General features: G+C 41.0%; 1 pseudogene; it reads right to left on the bottom strand.

The window, feature by feature from the left end:
* Positions 1 to 1292: 1292 nt before the first annotated feature.
* LOC101528272 (elongation factor 1-delta-like) lies at positions 1293 to 6201 on the bottom strand (annotated as a pseudogene).
* Positions 6202 to 16575: the final 10374 nt, after the last annotated feature.

Here is a 16575-nt window from a genome sequence, read left to right as displayed (position 1 = left end):
TCCAGTCATTATGACTATAGGGAGTTAACCAGCGGATGGAAGGTTTTTCTCTCTCTGTTTTTTTCCTTCTTAAAAAAGTGGAATCCAGTTGCTTTAAGAAAATGCACAATGCCCATATTTTAAAGAACAATATAAGACAACCATGGACTGTAATGGAAAGTTAGATAAGTTGGAAACAGTGCTGTCAATGTATTTTTGCTCTGTCTTCATGTTACTTAGAATCTATATTCAATAGTTCTTTTAGAGCTATTGAAAGCTATTTTCTCCCTGTATCATTCAAGAAACAAACAAGTCAAGGCTGATGTAAGAGTCAAGGCTTCGCAGTCTAAGATCTTCCCAGCCCATTCTGCCATCAATATAGGGATGAACATTTAAGTTATCCTTGACTTCAAATGTTTCCTTCACTTTGATTACTGGGCCCTTGTGAAATTCTTTCTGTATAAGAAACAGCGCCACTGAAGCATGCTTATGAGATTCAGACACAGACAGGCTGGGCCTGGATGACAGTTCAGTAAGTTGGGGGCAAGGGCAACTTGCTAATTAACCATTTGTAGTTCCATTGCCCCTTGTGTAGATAGATAAGTATTGTTTAGTAGAGAATTTAATAAAATAATAGGTAAACTTACACAGCAGCAGCCATGGAGTAATCTCTCAATAAATTGGAGTTATACTATTATCACCTAAAGTGAGACTCTAAATGGTTAAAATATAAATCAGATCATGTCACTTCCACGAACTTTTACACATTTGGAATTGTATTTAAATTTCTGTCCCAGCTTACACAGTCCCATATTGGCTATGGATAATCACATGCCACTCTACATGCAGAACTCCCATATGTTAGCCTGGGTTCTTTCTGTCTCCACTGTCTGGAATTCTCCTTCCTTCATATATATGACATGTTGATTTTATTCAGGGCTTTTTTGAAATGTTACCTAGCTGTGCACTTAATAACAACCTCTATAATGTCCTCTAGCGCTAGTTACTTTGTGTGTAGTATTCATCAATCTGTCCTATTTTACATTATTTCCCTTCTACTAAGAGAATATCGGCCCCTAGAGGGGAAGAATTTGGTAATGCTCTGCAGGTGTGTATTAGCATCTGCAACTATGCCTGGCGTATTCATACGACAGGCCATCAATCAACACATGTCCCAAATAAAATTGTCAACATCAGGAAAACACACATACATCCCATACTTCCTATCTGGATTTCCTTTGATTTCAACAGAATATAAGATTTTTTTTTTTTTTTGCAGTAGCTTTTCTGATGTAACTAGTACCCTGAGCCTGTTAACCTGCTACAGCTGCTGGATCAAAACGCAACTTGTCTTTTGTGCTCCTCATGGCGGTTGATTTCACATTTGCATTGCGTCTGCTGCTGTGGACATGGGCAGAAGGTGGATGCGTGGGTGTGAGAAGGGCGGGAGGGGCAATCGCAGTGAGGAGCCTAGGTGAGCACAGAGCTCAGGAATGTTGACCGGTCCAGGTGCTGGTCAGCCCTCGCAAGGAGGCCTGGCATGGGCTGGCGGATGCAAAGTTGCTTTTCCTGTGTCATGCATCAACCCCTCTAATCCTCCTCTACATCCTGGGGTCAGGTACCTCTGTTCCCCCAACCCCGAACCCCGTTACCATTCAGGCACAAAGAGAGTAAGCCAATGACCCAAGGTTGCACAGGCAGGCTCTGGAGAAACTCTGATCTGAATGTTGGCTGTCTGTGCTGCTGAATCCTGAGCTACAGGCTGGCTCCGATGAAATGATGGAAGAACAGCAGAAAGGGTGGCAGTGTTGAAGGGTCTGGCAGTGTGGGCTGGTGGTGCTGAGATAGTGTCATCATGATGGGAAACCCCGGGGGGACAGGAACATGTTGGGCTAAAAAATAGGCCAGTGGTTGAAGGGAGTCATAATGAGGGCACATGAACCCATTTGTTGAGCTTGGTCTACCAGGCATTAGGAAGATTCTGGAATAACCAAAATGAGGCAATGGGAAGTGAGGTTTGGGGAGCTCAAGAAGGAGAATGTGAAGATGATACGGTTCAGCTGTACCTGTGGGAGGCGGGGAGGCAAAGTCCTCACCAGCTTTGGAGAACACCGTTTCCCCACCCCCATCCCGCGGCAAGGCAGCCTGGGCTCCAGTGGGCCCTCAGGGCTGATTGGAGGTGGCAGAGGGCAGTCGAGGCTACCACGGGAAACTGGACCAAAGCAGCCAGCCCTTGTCACAGCCACTGGACTAGGGCTTAGCTGCTGATGGTAAACAATGTTTACGATAGCCAGGCTGAGCTCAAAGGAGCCCTTATGTGAGAAGACGCTGTTGGCATTGCCAGCAGCTATATGTCATCTCCACAGAAGCTCTAGCAAACCAACCCAAGCGGAAGGCAGAGGTGTGTGCTGACTCTAGAAGCTGGCTCTCCCAGCCTGGCTGCGGTTGGGCCAGGTGCACATCCAGCCCAGCTCACACATCCGCAGGACAAGTGCCGCAATGGGAGCATGTCACAAAACACCTCTAGATGGGTCCCACGCCATTCACAACCCAGCTGGCGGCGGTGGCAGCGGCAGCTGCAGGCCACTGCTCAGAGATGGCTCTGTGGGCCTAGGCCTTTAGAGAGGCAGCTGGCTTCCGCCCACAGCCAGGGCAACCTCCTCCTGGGAGCACAGTGCACACCTGCTTGCCCCGACAAGCAGCTCCCAGGCATTAGCAGAGGATGCCCCCCAGTTAGACTAACACCCGTGACTTGGCCTGCTTGACTGAGAGTCAGGAAGTGGCTGCATGGTCAGTGGAACACTCACCAATCCATGGTACTTTTTTTTTAATCCCCAATACTTGTGAAGGAAGATGTAAGGCCTGACTGACTCAGGGCAGGTGTGTCTGCAGAGACCCCCATCTCTGAGGTGACAGCCAGGGTGGGTGGGCCTGGAAGTGAGGAATGAAGAGAAAGAAAATAACTTGGATTTATAGTTGAGTACTTTGAAAACAAAACTAAGGAGGCTAACTAGCCTACAATAAGGCCAAGTAACTCTAAAGTGTTAAATTCTTCACCTGGTGTTAGAGTGCCTGGATATCTGTCTTGGTGGGGCTAGTTTCTACAGTCAAAAATTGAATTTTGCATACATGCTTGCACCAGTTAAAAATAACAGTTGAAATGGTTTGCCTTTTCACAGGCCAAACTGTCAGCTTTGTAATATGAATATGAATATCATATTTAACACAATCAAATGTGCTAGCTATGAACATCTGGGAAATAAATACTGATTAGCTCAAAGTATATTGAGCTTTATATTAGCAATTTTCAAGATGAAATAAGCACATAGGAATGGAAAATTTGAACGCCTTCCTACGTTGGCAAATTTAGCCAGTGTTATACCACAATCCATTTATGCTTATTGCTTCATATTATCCAATAGTTTCCACATTTAAAAAATTCGAGGTCAGTGTGGTAGCCTAGCAGCTAAAATCCTCCCCTTGCACACCCGGGATCCCATATGGGCACGGTTCTAATTCTGGCGGCCCAGATTCCAATCCAGCTCCCTGTCTGTGGCCTGGGAAAGCAGTCAAGGACAGCCCAAAATCTTGGCACCCTGCACCCATGAGGGAGAACCAAAAAAAGCTCCTGGCTCCTGGCTCCTGGCTTCAGATTGGTGCAACTCCAGCCATGTAGCTACTTGGGGATGAATCAATGGACAGAAGATATTCCTCTCTGTATATCTCCCTTTTCAATCTAAAGAAATAAATCTTAAAAAAAAATTAGGTGTCCTGTTTCTGAAGATTGTTCAGGGCTCCTGGTTGTTCTGATGACTTTAGATCCTATGAGGAAATATCTGGGCTTCTTCCATCCCGTGTTGGAGATCCGATAGGGAATGGTTGACCTTGGAGTTCTCGGCCTACAAAGGCACTCCAATTCCCTGTGATCTCCTTGATGGTTGGGATATAGTCCTTGTGCCCGTACTGATAGTCCTTGGTGAGGATCTGGGAGTCTCCAGGGTTGGGATACAAGCCTCCTCCTGTCCACCTGCTCCACTCTGCCTTCCACCCCCGCTCTGTGCATATGACCTCCTGTTAAGAGGCTGTCAGGATCGCTCTTGAATCTGACTGTATTTCTTTATAGTTTTTGCTAATGTCTAATGCAGATTCGAGTCAGCTGTCTGTAAGTTACCTGTTACAATCTTGATACATTATACTTAACATCTTCCTCACACCCTATAAAAGGTGGAAAATTTCTCTGCTCTCCCGACCCACGATGGAATAACAGGATATTAGAAGCATATCAGGCTTTTCAGTTCTTTGATGTAGATCATAAGTAGTCTGTCTCTCACTGATTATTGATTCATTGGTTACATCACAATATCTTATTTCATGTGATACAGGTTGTTTGGAGTTGTAATAATATTACAATTTACAGGTACTATTATCCAGATTGACATTTCATCCTAAATTAAGGCAAACATGTATTTAACCTTTTGGGATTGGCTCATTTCCCATAGCATAATGGTTTCCAATTGGGCCCATTTGGCCACAAAGAAATGTATTTCGTTGTTTTTTTGTTTTTTGTTTTTTTTAATAGCAGAGTAGTATTCCATGGAGTAGATGAACCATAGCTTCCTTATCCAATCTTCTGCTGATGGGCATTTTGGTTGCTTCCAAGTTTTTGCCATTATTGACTGTGCTGCTATGAACATAGGGGTGCATGTTGGCTTCTCGTGTAACAGGTGTTTTGCATATATTCCTAGGAGTGCTATTGCTGGATCATATGGTATGCAGATTTTCAGCTGTTTGAGTGTTCTCCATACGGATTTCCATAGAAGCTGTACCAGCTTGCAGCCCCACCAACAGTGGAGTAGAGTTTCCTTTCTCCTGAATCCTCATCAGCAAGTATTGTTGGTGGTGTTTTGTATGTGAGCCATTCTTACTGGCGTTAGGTGGTATCTCATTGATGTCTTAATTTGGATTTCCCTTATTGCCAGAGAGCTTGAGCATTTTTTCATATGTTTGTTTGCCATTTGGGTTTGTTCCTTTGTAAAGCCTCCACCCATTTCCCGTGCCCATTTCTTGAGTGGTTTGTTGGTTTTGTTGTTTTGGTTGTTCTGGAGATGTTTGTATATCCTGGAGATTAGCCCCCTATCACCTATGTAGTGTGCAAAGATCTTCTCCCATCCTGTGGGTTGCTTTCTTACTTTGTTGATTGTTTCTTTTGCTGTACAGAAGCTTCTTAGTTTGAAGTAGTCCCATTTGTTTATTTTGTCTTGATTGCTTAGCCTGTGCTGTTTTTTTAGGAAGTCAGGTCCTACACCTAAGTCTTGCCGGGTGTTTCCAACGTTTTCTTCCAAAAGTTTGAAGGTTTCTGGATGTAGGTTTAGGTCCTTTATCCATTCAGATTTGATCTTAGTGTATGATGAAAGAAATGGGTCTAAGCTTTCTCTGGTCCTTACTTAGTTCCAACTTTGGTTCCCCACCCTGTCTTGCAATGACTATCAGAGTCGCTCCAGAGCCACCAAAAAATTAGATCAGATAGGCAGAGACCATAAGGAAAGCCTAGAACAGACAGGAAACAGTCACCTTGGACTCCCATATACCTTACTAGGTAGAACACAAAGTTACTCCTCACTAAGGAACTGAAGATTTCTCTGCACATCCCTCCTAAACCTGTTCAGGAGGATGGAGGACTTGGCCACCAGCGCCGGTTTTTTGGCCTTCTTCTCGGCGTACTGCCGCAGCCGCTGCTCCTGCAGCCGCGCCGCCTCCTTGTCCTCCTCGTCGCTGCCAAACACGTCCATATTGTCCTCCTCGTCCTCTACCGGGGTGGCTGCCTTCTGTGCTGGCGGCTCCACTTGGCGCATGGGCGATACATGCTGGGTCTGCGGGGTCGAGCGGGGGGCAGGCGAGCCCCTCTCCAGGGCACTCAGCCGGGCTGCACCACGCGTCTCAGCTCGCTGTGGTCTCCGCTTGGCCCGCTGGAGGCCCCGGCCCGAGCTTCCGGCCAGCGACTTCTGGGTGTTCTTTCTGGCTCGCTGGATGTTGCGGGGGAGCCCGCTGGCCCCGTTCCCCTGGCGAGAGGCGCCGTCCGCGGGGCCGTTCATGCGCTCATAAAAGTTCCTCTCCGAGTCATCGTACTTGAATTTGTCAAACCAGATCTTCTCGTGGATCAAGAAGTTGGTGGTCATTTTTACGCCAAGGTAGGACATGGCAAGCAGCAGGCAGGGACTGCGCAAAGGGCAACTTTGCATATTCTAACATATTGGTCACTCAATATCATGTCAATTAACTTCATGATGTTGTAAATTGTTGTTGAAGCTGTGTAGTGGCTTTTCATGGGAGGGGATGATATTCTGCCACCTCTACTTTTGGACCGGGGATAGTTTCCCAATGAAAACTGTTGAATATATCTGGACAATGAGATGCTGGACTCCCTGCATGGTCCATGCCCACAATGAAGGAATCATGACTGGTTATAATCTGTACTAATGTAACAATATGGAGGAATTCAATTTGGGGGGAGGGTTGGGGGAAGGGTTGGGGAAATCCCAGAGTCTATGAAACTGTGTCATAAAATGAAATTTAAAAAAAACTAAAGATGTGAGGGATCTCTACATGAAAATTATAAAACGTTAATGACATAGAAGACAAGAATAAATGGAAATTAATTTTCTTCTAAGTTCATGGGTTGGTGGAATTAACGTACTCAAAATCTTCATACTACTGAAAGTAATTTAAAGATTTAATGTGATCCCAACCAAAATACCTATGACATTCTTCTCAGATCCTGCAAAAATTGATCCTAAAATTAGTATGAAAACAAAAACCTCAAATAGCTAAATATGTCTTAAAACAACAAAGCCAAAGCTGAAGGCATCACAATTCCAGACTTCAAAATTACTATAAGGTTACAAACAATAATCAAATTTCAAAATGTCAATTTAGCTTGTACACATTACCAGATGATATCTTATGCAATAAAATGGATAAATTGGAGGTCATTATGCTTGGTGAGATAAACCAGTTTCAAAGAGGAAAATATATGTTTTCCCTAATTTGTGGTAACTAACATATAGAGCAAAAAATGTAATATGTGAGCAAAATTAAGATTTTGTGATTTGATTGTTGTTTATAGCTTTGTCTACACTCCTAAAGAACAGTCGTTTTCCTACTTACCACTTGTTGAATTCTAAGCTTGACAGAGAGTTACACTTTTGGTTATCAAGTAAATTGAAAATGCGCCATTGCAAAAATTAAAAGAAAAATCAGAAAGAAAGACAAAGGAGGGTAAGAAGCTAGGCAGGGAGGGAGAGCAGTGTAGTATCATTATGTTCTTAACAGTATAAATATGAAAGCCATAAGATTTCTCTTTTATACAAATAAAATATCTTAAAGATGCCATATTTTTTTAATTCTCACAAGTGCAATCCATGATGCAAAACAGAATTTCTGAGGTATCAACTGTGCAGTGTGTGTGCATATATATATGCAAATATATATATGTACATATACACACACATATATAGATAGATATGCAAGCTTTAGAAATTAAATCTTATTTTGTATCTACAGGAAAGACTTCACTCAATCAATCCAGGCATACAAGTTTTGGTTCAATTACGACCATTCACTATTGTTAAGCCATCTAAGCAACTCATGTAATTTTCATCAGTATCCTTTTATCTGCATTGAAGACTATACAATGACAGGAGGAAAAACCAATTTCTACAGTGAACTAATTAGAGAGAAAAGTAATTCATTTTGAATTCATCAACTGGAATACTTTTTTAGAAAATTACTGATGATTTACCCATCAGGTGTGTATAATACTACAGTAATAATATTTGTCCTGAACAAATTCAGAACTGTTTTATTTACAGTAGCTCTACTTTAAGGATTGTATTACAAATAAGATTTCAGTATAGCATGTTTTCTTTTGAAGAAAAACGTCTTGTAACTGTACTCTGAATTACGGACCTTAAGTAGGCTTAGTGACATTGTGTGTCCCTATAATTTTCTTTCAAAATATTATACAGCAATTGCTTGATAGCTAAGCAAAGGAAAATGGGGAGTAAAATCAAAGTTCTTAGAAGAATCTGAGGATAAGGGAGCAGTGATCAGGTAAATTAACCCAGGGGGCTATTCGAACTCTTAATTTGGGGGATGAGTATAAATACAATCCTAATCAAGTGCCATCCTATGTCAGTTTACAGCAAGGTATATTCCACTATTTAATAAGTGCTATTTATCACTAATTTATATCCACTACAACATGAGAAATTCCTTCTTTTATTTATTGATGCCTTTCTTCTCTTTTAATTTTCCCATTTTGCTTCACTAATAAGTTTAGAAATCAGAAGCGTGTACCCAATCCTGCTACCAATTACACTTCGCATGGTAAACCCTAGCTCCCCTAAAGGACCGAATAAACAACAACCATGGAAAGAACTCATCTGTCCTTCACAGGTGAAAAGAGACAGCCCCAGGCATCTTTAAAAACTATGTTATACCTATGGGATGGCACAAAAAGCATAGGCATAAATGGAAACCTCTCAGGCTCCTGCATAAGAGGGAGTGATTCCAAGGAATGACCACAACATCCTTACTCTCGCAACTGAGTAAATTCAAATACATTTTTTGACAGAATGGAGAATCCAATGCTAGTCTTGACAAAGCCTTTTGCAAAAACAGAGCAAGTAAATCAGAATGTTCAGAAACGCAATGCTTCACGACATGTAGGGAAAGCAAAAATCTCTATTCGTTTGTAATACGCACTTTATGATTATAATCTAACCACTTAACATTTGCAGGGTTAGAAACTGAAGCATCCTCCATTACTGAGGTTTAGAATCTGTTCCAACAGAACAAGCATCGCAGCATGGACTGTAATGGGGAAAGGTCAATGTGACTCAGGGAAATGCATTTATGAAAAAGATGGTAGGAGACACGGGCATAGATCCAATGGCAAGAGCAATGCCACGGCCCCACCTGTATCTCTCCCTTGGGGAGGAGTTTGGGGAGTTTCTGACAGAATTCCATTAAACTCATTTTGCACCCCTTTATTCACTTGTGTTATTTCCTACAAAACAATTGCATATGATCCTCATCTCAGAGTGTGGTTTGATTATTCTTGGCTTCCATTTTTACTGTAATTGATATATTAGTCACATTAAAAATAAAATAGGTAAAAATTTTATCATAATTTGGGACCCAGTGTGACAGCTCAGTAGCTAAATCCTTGCTTTGCATGCACTGGGATCTTATATGTGTGCCAATTTGTGTCCCAGCTGTTCCACTTCCCATTCAGCTCCCTGCTTGTGGCCTGGGAAAGCTGCAGAGGACAGCCCAAAGCCTTGGGACCCTGGACCTACATGGACTCCTGGAAGAAGCTCCTGACCCCTGGCTTCAGCTTAGCTTCTGCCATCGTGGTCATTTGTGTAATGAACCAGAAGAGGAAAAATCTTTTTCTCTGTTCCTCCTTCTCTCTGTTAATCTGTCTTTCCAATAAAAAGTAATAATAGATCTAAAAAAAAAAAGCATCAGAATTCCAACACTCAGATAAACATGTCAAATGACATACTTTAACTAAGGAAATTGTCCTTACCAATATGGAGACTTTCCATGGATCACTTAAAGCCCAAACTCTCAGTTATTAGCAATGTGGATTGTGCCTACAACAATGGAGGATAGACTTAAGTTGTATTAACAGGTCGTGTGTAAGGAAACTTAATGACTCTCAAGATTTGTCTCAGTGGTCTTTGGCACTGAGGTCAAAGATAACACACTCTTTTGGGGTCCTTGACTGCAAAATTGAACTAAATTATGCTTAATATCAAGGTCAACATGTCTTAAAATATAGAAAAGTTGATAGCTATTCCCCAACCCAGATTAATGATTCAAAACATCTGGAGATAGGCAGAGCATTCTGTCATGACAACCTCTTCCGGTAATCTGTTACAATTGCAGTGAGTGACAGCCCCTGTTCTGTAAGACTGAAAAATCTGTGGCTTTCTGTAGCTTATGGGCTGGCATCTCAACTCAGAATCATGAGTAGCTTGGGAGATGGAAAGGCAGATTGATTTCAACTCTGGTAATACCAGTTACAGACAGGGATAACACCCGTTAGGACTTCTCTTTTGTAATTACACAATGATAGAGCAAGTAATGGATAAAACTTATACCAAAATAACACTTCTGAGGCAGGATCTATTAAATACACAGTTGCTTCCTAAAGATCCATCCCTGGGAATGTGTTGGGTATTTGCATCTCCCTAATAATATTTCATTGCCAAGTATCACAGTTTCGAAGGATCACCAATCCACTATTCTTCATTTCATCAATGTGATGATCTTCTTTTCTCAAGTTGGATGTGATAGAGCAGAAAATGATCTGGGCTAGGCAGATCCAGGATGTGGTCTTTCTTCTGTCTGTGAGTCACTGTGTCCACTTCATTCAATTAACCAACCTCATTTCTTTGTATGACTCAGTAAATACACAAACAATTTGGAGGAGGCAGACTTGAGTTATCTGACAGCCCTGAAACTTAACACATCATCCACCATCTAGTCATCCTTTGAAAGAACAGCATGAAAATCTGAGCTTTCCAGTCTAGAAAAGTAAGATTCAGGCATGAATTCCACAACATGTTCTTGGTTGCCTACTGGCTGATCAGATCAATCCTGATTACATTTCACTATGATTCACAGCTCTGCCTAAGTCCCAGGACTCAATGTTCTGATGCGCTTTAAAGAAGTCACTTGATTCAGAATAGCAGTTGTTCTAAGACAAACAGGCCCCAAAGACCCAAGTCCAAATTGTTGCCTTTTTCCCACTGCAGCCAATCAAGGTAAGATCAGAAGTCTCATGCCTGATGACTCAGAACGTATCTGAAGACACCTAGGCGTCTTGGAAATCACATACTGAATAATCTTTTGTCTCTAGTTTCACCAGTCACACTGAAACAGCTAGCTAACTGAAGTAACCTGAGGCCTTCCTTCCCTTATTCCCCTCTCATACAGAAGGAGAAGGTAGGTGGTGAGTGGAAGATGTCACTTTGCAGGTTTCCAGATCTCCTGCTTCTAAATTGAAAGGATAGGGTTGACACAATAGCAGCTTCCACCTGCGGCACCAGCATCCCATGTGGGAGCCAGTTATAGCTACTCCACTCTTTATCCAGCTTCCTGCTGACCGCCTAGGAAAGTAGTGGAGAATGGGCCCTTGCACAATGTGGGAGATCAGGAGGACGCTCCTGCTGTTAGGGTCTGGACTGGAGCCCCCAGACGTTAGGGTGCAAGCTAGTCAACCCCCAGAAAACGACCAAGAGTCTCGCTGGTAATGCAAAAAGCAAACAGAGTTTGTGTCAGCATGCTAGGGTAGACCATACTTGGAGCATGCAGGCCAGCCAAGCAGAAGTTGGACCTCGAACTAGCCCCAGACAGAAGATTATATAGGCCCTTTTGGGTTGAGACATACATCAAAAGTAACAATCTTACACGTGTTAATGTTTTATGGCCTCCAGGCACAGGCAGTCTGTTCGGTTCCCACACACACTATCTTTATGGCTTGTCCCATTCTCACACCCTTATTTTCCTCCTCTTCTTGGGACCAGAGAAGAATTGCGCCCCTGCCCTCTGCACCTGGGTTAGTTGATAGATCACAAGGTTGCACGGCAGCAAAGAACAGATTTATCGCTAAAGCGGAATGCTCCCGGAGCCCAGGTACCTTCTGGCCTAGCAAAGTAGCAGTTTTCTCAGCACACTGCCCAACAAAAACATTCTGTTCTGGCATTCTGGCATTCTGGCATTTTACCCACACTCTAACACTGCCTCCTAGATCCTGCCTTTGGATCAGCTCTGCTCTAGCCATTGCAGCTGCTGGGGAAATGGACCAGGGAATAGAAGATATCTATGTGTGCATACGTGTGTGGATGTGTGGGTTTCTGTAACTCTGCCTTTCAAATAACAATAAATCTTAACATAAATAATAAATAAAAATAAGTAAATAAACTGACAGTATAGTAGTAAACAGTGTTTATGACCATTTTGAGTAATCTATGAATCATTTGAAATAAAGAAATTATCATAATACTTTTGGAAGTTTAAATATGTATACTTATACCAAATGTCAAAATAACTCCATTTTTTCCCATCTGCTATTGTTCAGAATTACATTATATAGCCAGAAAAGGTCTCAATAAGTAGGCTGTGAAGAGCTCAGCCCACGTGGCAAAGGAGATGTTCTGCTGCTTCCGGCCCTGGGGACTTTGAAGAGCACTTGAGCTTCTTCAAGGGCAAAGCAAGAGAATTGATTAAATGACCCCTGAGATCTTTCTGGAACTAGACTTCCATGAACAATAACATCCAGTAGTCTGCAAAGGAGAAAAACTGAAGCTCAGCAGGTTAGTTACATTGCTTAAGAGCAAGAAAAAACTAGACTTCAAGTCCCTTGAATTTTGGGCCAGCATTTTCTTCAGCTAAACAGCTCTGACTGTTTAAGGGTCCAGGATAAAAGAGAACTGGAATCGTTGAGAACAATTTATTTCTCCAGAGTTATATAACGAATTGGTGGCAAAGAGAACTTACTGCGTTTGCTTTCATGTCCACATATATGCCTGTAATAAGCAGAAGTCAGCATATCTGTGTAATAAGCAGAGAGAGAAAATTAATAAATGGAATAGATGTAGAAGCCCAACTACCAGAGGAATGATCACAGAATAGTTAGGAAAACAAGCACTGATGATTTTACTGTAATTGACTGATGGTTATTCAGGGAGCAAATAGAGAATATGGATTAGATGAAAACAATCTCCTTGAACAGCATACATACTAAACTAACTTGTAACTTATTGTAAACTCATTTTAATCAATGCCCACATGTCTGTGGACTTAAGTAGCAGAAATATTAGTGCTAGAGGTAAAGCTAAAAAATATGATTCCTAAATTATTTTAATACCTGATAAAATCTTCAGATATGAGTGTACAGCATTGTATTCATTGTATAAATGAATAAATGTGTTTTATGTGATTCATGTAGAATTCCATCATCATATCCTCAAAGCACTCAAATACTGAAATGAAGGTTTTGTTTTCTTTGTGTAATCATTGTGAGTTTGGTTAATCACTAACTTAGGTAGTCCTGCAAAAAGCTCAGTGTCTCCTCAGGCATCTTCCTTCTGTCTTCCTACCCATTTCCTGGCATTTATGGTGGTTGCAAGAAAAGGCAGTTACGGTTTAGAAAGGGTTAGAGAGCTAACAAGTGAAAAGAGAACTAACAATTATTGAATACCAAAGTGTCATGCAACATGAGTAGTGGTCACAAACATTTCCCATTTAGTCCCCAGTGATCCAACTGAGACTGATGTTGTTATTGCTACTTCATAGATCAAGAAAAAAGGAGCGGGCCCAGCAGCGTGGCCTACTGGCTAAAGTCCTTGCCTTGAAAGCCCTGGGATCCCATATGGGAGCCGGTTCTAATCCCGGCAGCTCCACTGCCCATCCAGCTCCCTGCTTGTGGCCTGGGAAAGCAGTCGAGGACGGCCCAAAGCTTTGGGACACTGCACCCGCGTGGGAGACCCAGAAGAGGTTCCTGGTCACACAGCGGGTGAGTTGGAACGAGATACAACATCAAGGCTTGTATCTTTCTTAAGTTCTATTACTCTCAGATTCTTACATGTGGAAGATCTAAAAATGCATTGGACTAAAAAGCATATCTAAGAAGCAGCTCTAATAAATAAAAAACTCAACTTAATATTGAGATCTATAAGCATACAAATGATGAAAGTTTATTTCAAGCTGTGCCTGATCCAAGCACTATATGGCCTTCCATTGAACAAGCTGAAGTTGCAGGTGTTGAAATGCAGACAGTAGTGCAGATGTTGCCTTAGAAATGATTATTTACTTGCTTATAAATAACACAGCAATTTGCATGATACAGTCAGAATAAGCAACTAAAAATCATACCCATATAAAAAGTTTAGCAAAGAAGCTCAGGAACCTCCGGCTGTGCCAGCTCAACACCAACAGATGTCATTCACCTTGTAGCATCAACAAGCAGTCGTAACAACACCTTACCGAGAGAAGAACGTGAGAAAACAGTACCTCAAGAATCATTCTGCATCATTTTTTCACACTGAATAACAGAAATGTTCTGGGAAATTATTAATTGGCCTTTGTTAAAATCAATACTGGATGCTTTGAAGCAGAAGTAGAAAGAAGGCATAGAAACCTTCTATATTTGTATTGTACAGGAAAGTTTACCTCAGAAGAAGAAAAAAATACATTGAAGTGCATTTTTAAGAGAAATTCAATTTTGTTACTTCCTATTTCCTCCCTGGTCATCCATATTTATAGTCCATTTTAAAAGGATGTCTGGAATATGTTTAAAAGGTAATTTAGAAGATTCATCATCATTTGAAAATTTGTATGATGCTCCCAGCACCCAGCATACACCAGCATTTTTCTTTAATACATTCAGTAGTTTCAGGATTGCTGAAGTGACAAACAATACAGGACATATTCTAGATCATCTGACAAAGGAAAATTTCAGTATAATGCATGAGGGGAGACCAAAAACTTCATAAAAATGCAATTAGAGGATAAGCTTATTCAGTTCAAGAAACTTTTGAAAAAATTAGGAATAAATTTGAAAAATCTGTTGCATCATAAACTCCATGAAGTCTTCTGATACTATTATTCCTAACTACCAATTTAGACCTAACCCAACAGAATTATGTTAATACTTAATTGGATTTTAGGCAATCATATCACTGATCATGATAGCGAGTAGAACAGAAATCCACAACATCTTTCTGGAAAGGTGAAATGTAAATGGTTTTAGGCTTGTGTGGTAGGCAACATACAAACTGAAGAGCACACCACCTTCTGATCAAACAGGCTGTGACTTAGCTCTAGAAGGAAAAAGTTATGCAAAGGTTTTTCCTCCTCTTATGACTGAACCCAACAGCAGGAAAGTGTGAGATTAGGCCCTGATTAAATCACTAGAGAAATAATATTGCCCTCATCAGGCCAACAGTGAGTCAGATCTGAAAATTAGACAGAAGCGGGCACTATTGGCACCTTTTGCAAATATGATTTTCTTCAAAAAATGAGCAAATATCTCATAATTCAATAGACTTTTCATATGCTTTCTTCAAGCAGATGTTAAGATTACTGGTGCCATCGCTGGAATATAAAGTGATGAATGGTCAGAAAAATTACATTTAGAGTCGACTTCGGTGGAATCAAGCTATGTATTCAAGTTTATCTTCTCCAATGATGGGCACAATTTCCATGCCATTCAATCCTTCTCCTATCATGGAAACAAAACAAAATATCCTATCCTCCATGCTGAGCAAATGAATGCCATTCATCTTTCGCCCAGAATCATACATACATTCCTATTGCACCAGACTGTGAACTTTTGGAGGAGAGATTTTATATACTCTGATACAGTGCATTGAAGATAAATACATATTTGTTAATACTTAATATAATCATTTATTTATATAAAACAGATATCATGTGTTTCATATGTGCATTTTAAAAACATAATGATAATGCCCACCCTCTCTTCCTCCATTCACATACTTCTTTCCTTTCTCAATTTTCTTTTAATTTTTACAATGGACATACTTTCAATTAACTTTATAATCACAAACTTAATCCTCTGCTAAGTAAAAAATTCAAAAATTCAAAAATACAAAGGCCACTATTCCTCAGGAGTATAAACAAGGGACATAAATAATAATCAAATCTCAATATGGCAATTTAACTCAAATACATTTGTACTCTATATTCCTACAACATATAAGAGAAAACATATACGGCTGAGATCATTTATACTAAATATAATTGTCTCTAATTTCACTCATTTTGTTTAAGAAAACAGGATGTTATTTTTTATGACTGAGCAGTATAACGTCATGCAAACAGGTGTGTGTGTGTGTGTGTGTGTGTGTGCACATATACGTATGATATTGCTTTTATCCAGTCATTGATATATGGATATCTGGGTTGATTTAATATCTTAGCTATTGTGAATTAAGCTGCTATAAACATGGTGATACCTGTAGCTCCTTCATATGAAAAATTTATTTTCTTTGGATACATTTCCAAGAGTTGGGAAAGCTGGGTCAGTAGAGTTGGTCAACTTTCGAACCTTTTTTTAAAGGTAGTTACAGAGAACGAGAGGGTAAGAGAGAAAGAGCTTCCACCCACTGATTCACTCTCCAAGTAGTTGCAACAGCCCTGGCTGGGCCAGGTTGAAGTCAGGAGACTCAAGCTTCATTCAGATCTCCCGGGTAAGTGAGGGCTTAGGCACTTCCTCTGGTGCATTAACAGGGAGTTGGCAAAGCAGGCAGTACTCAAACCAGTGCAATTTACCATACTACACCAAATTGCCAGCCCCAGCTTTCACCTCCAGTGGTCATCTGTAATTGTGCTGGTGTACACTCTTACCAGCAGCGTCTGGAATACTTCTTCCACCACATCTTTGCCAGTATTTATTTTTGGATTTTCAGATGACAGATTTTCTAAGCAGCATGACGTAAAATTACATTGTGGTTTTTATTTCTAGTTTCCTGGTGGCTGGTTAGCGTGTTTCTTAACTAG

This window comes from Ochotona princeps, chromosome 9 (genome assembly GCF_030435755.1).
Source record: "Ochotona princeps isolate mOchPri1 chromosome 9, mOchPri1.hap1, whole genome shotgun sequence".
Lineage (NCBI taxonomy): Eukaryota > Metazoa > Chordata > Mammalia > Lagomorpha > Ochotonidae > Ochotona > Ochotona princeps.
The sequence above is the reverse complement of the archived record's forward strand: the minus strand, read 5'-3'. Positions and strand labels throughout refer to the sequence as shown.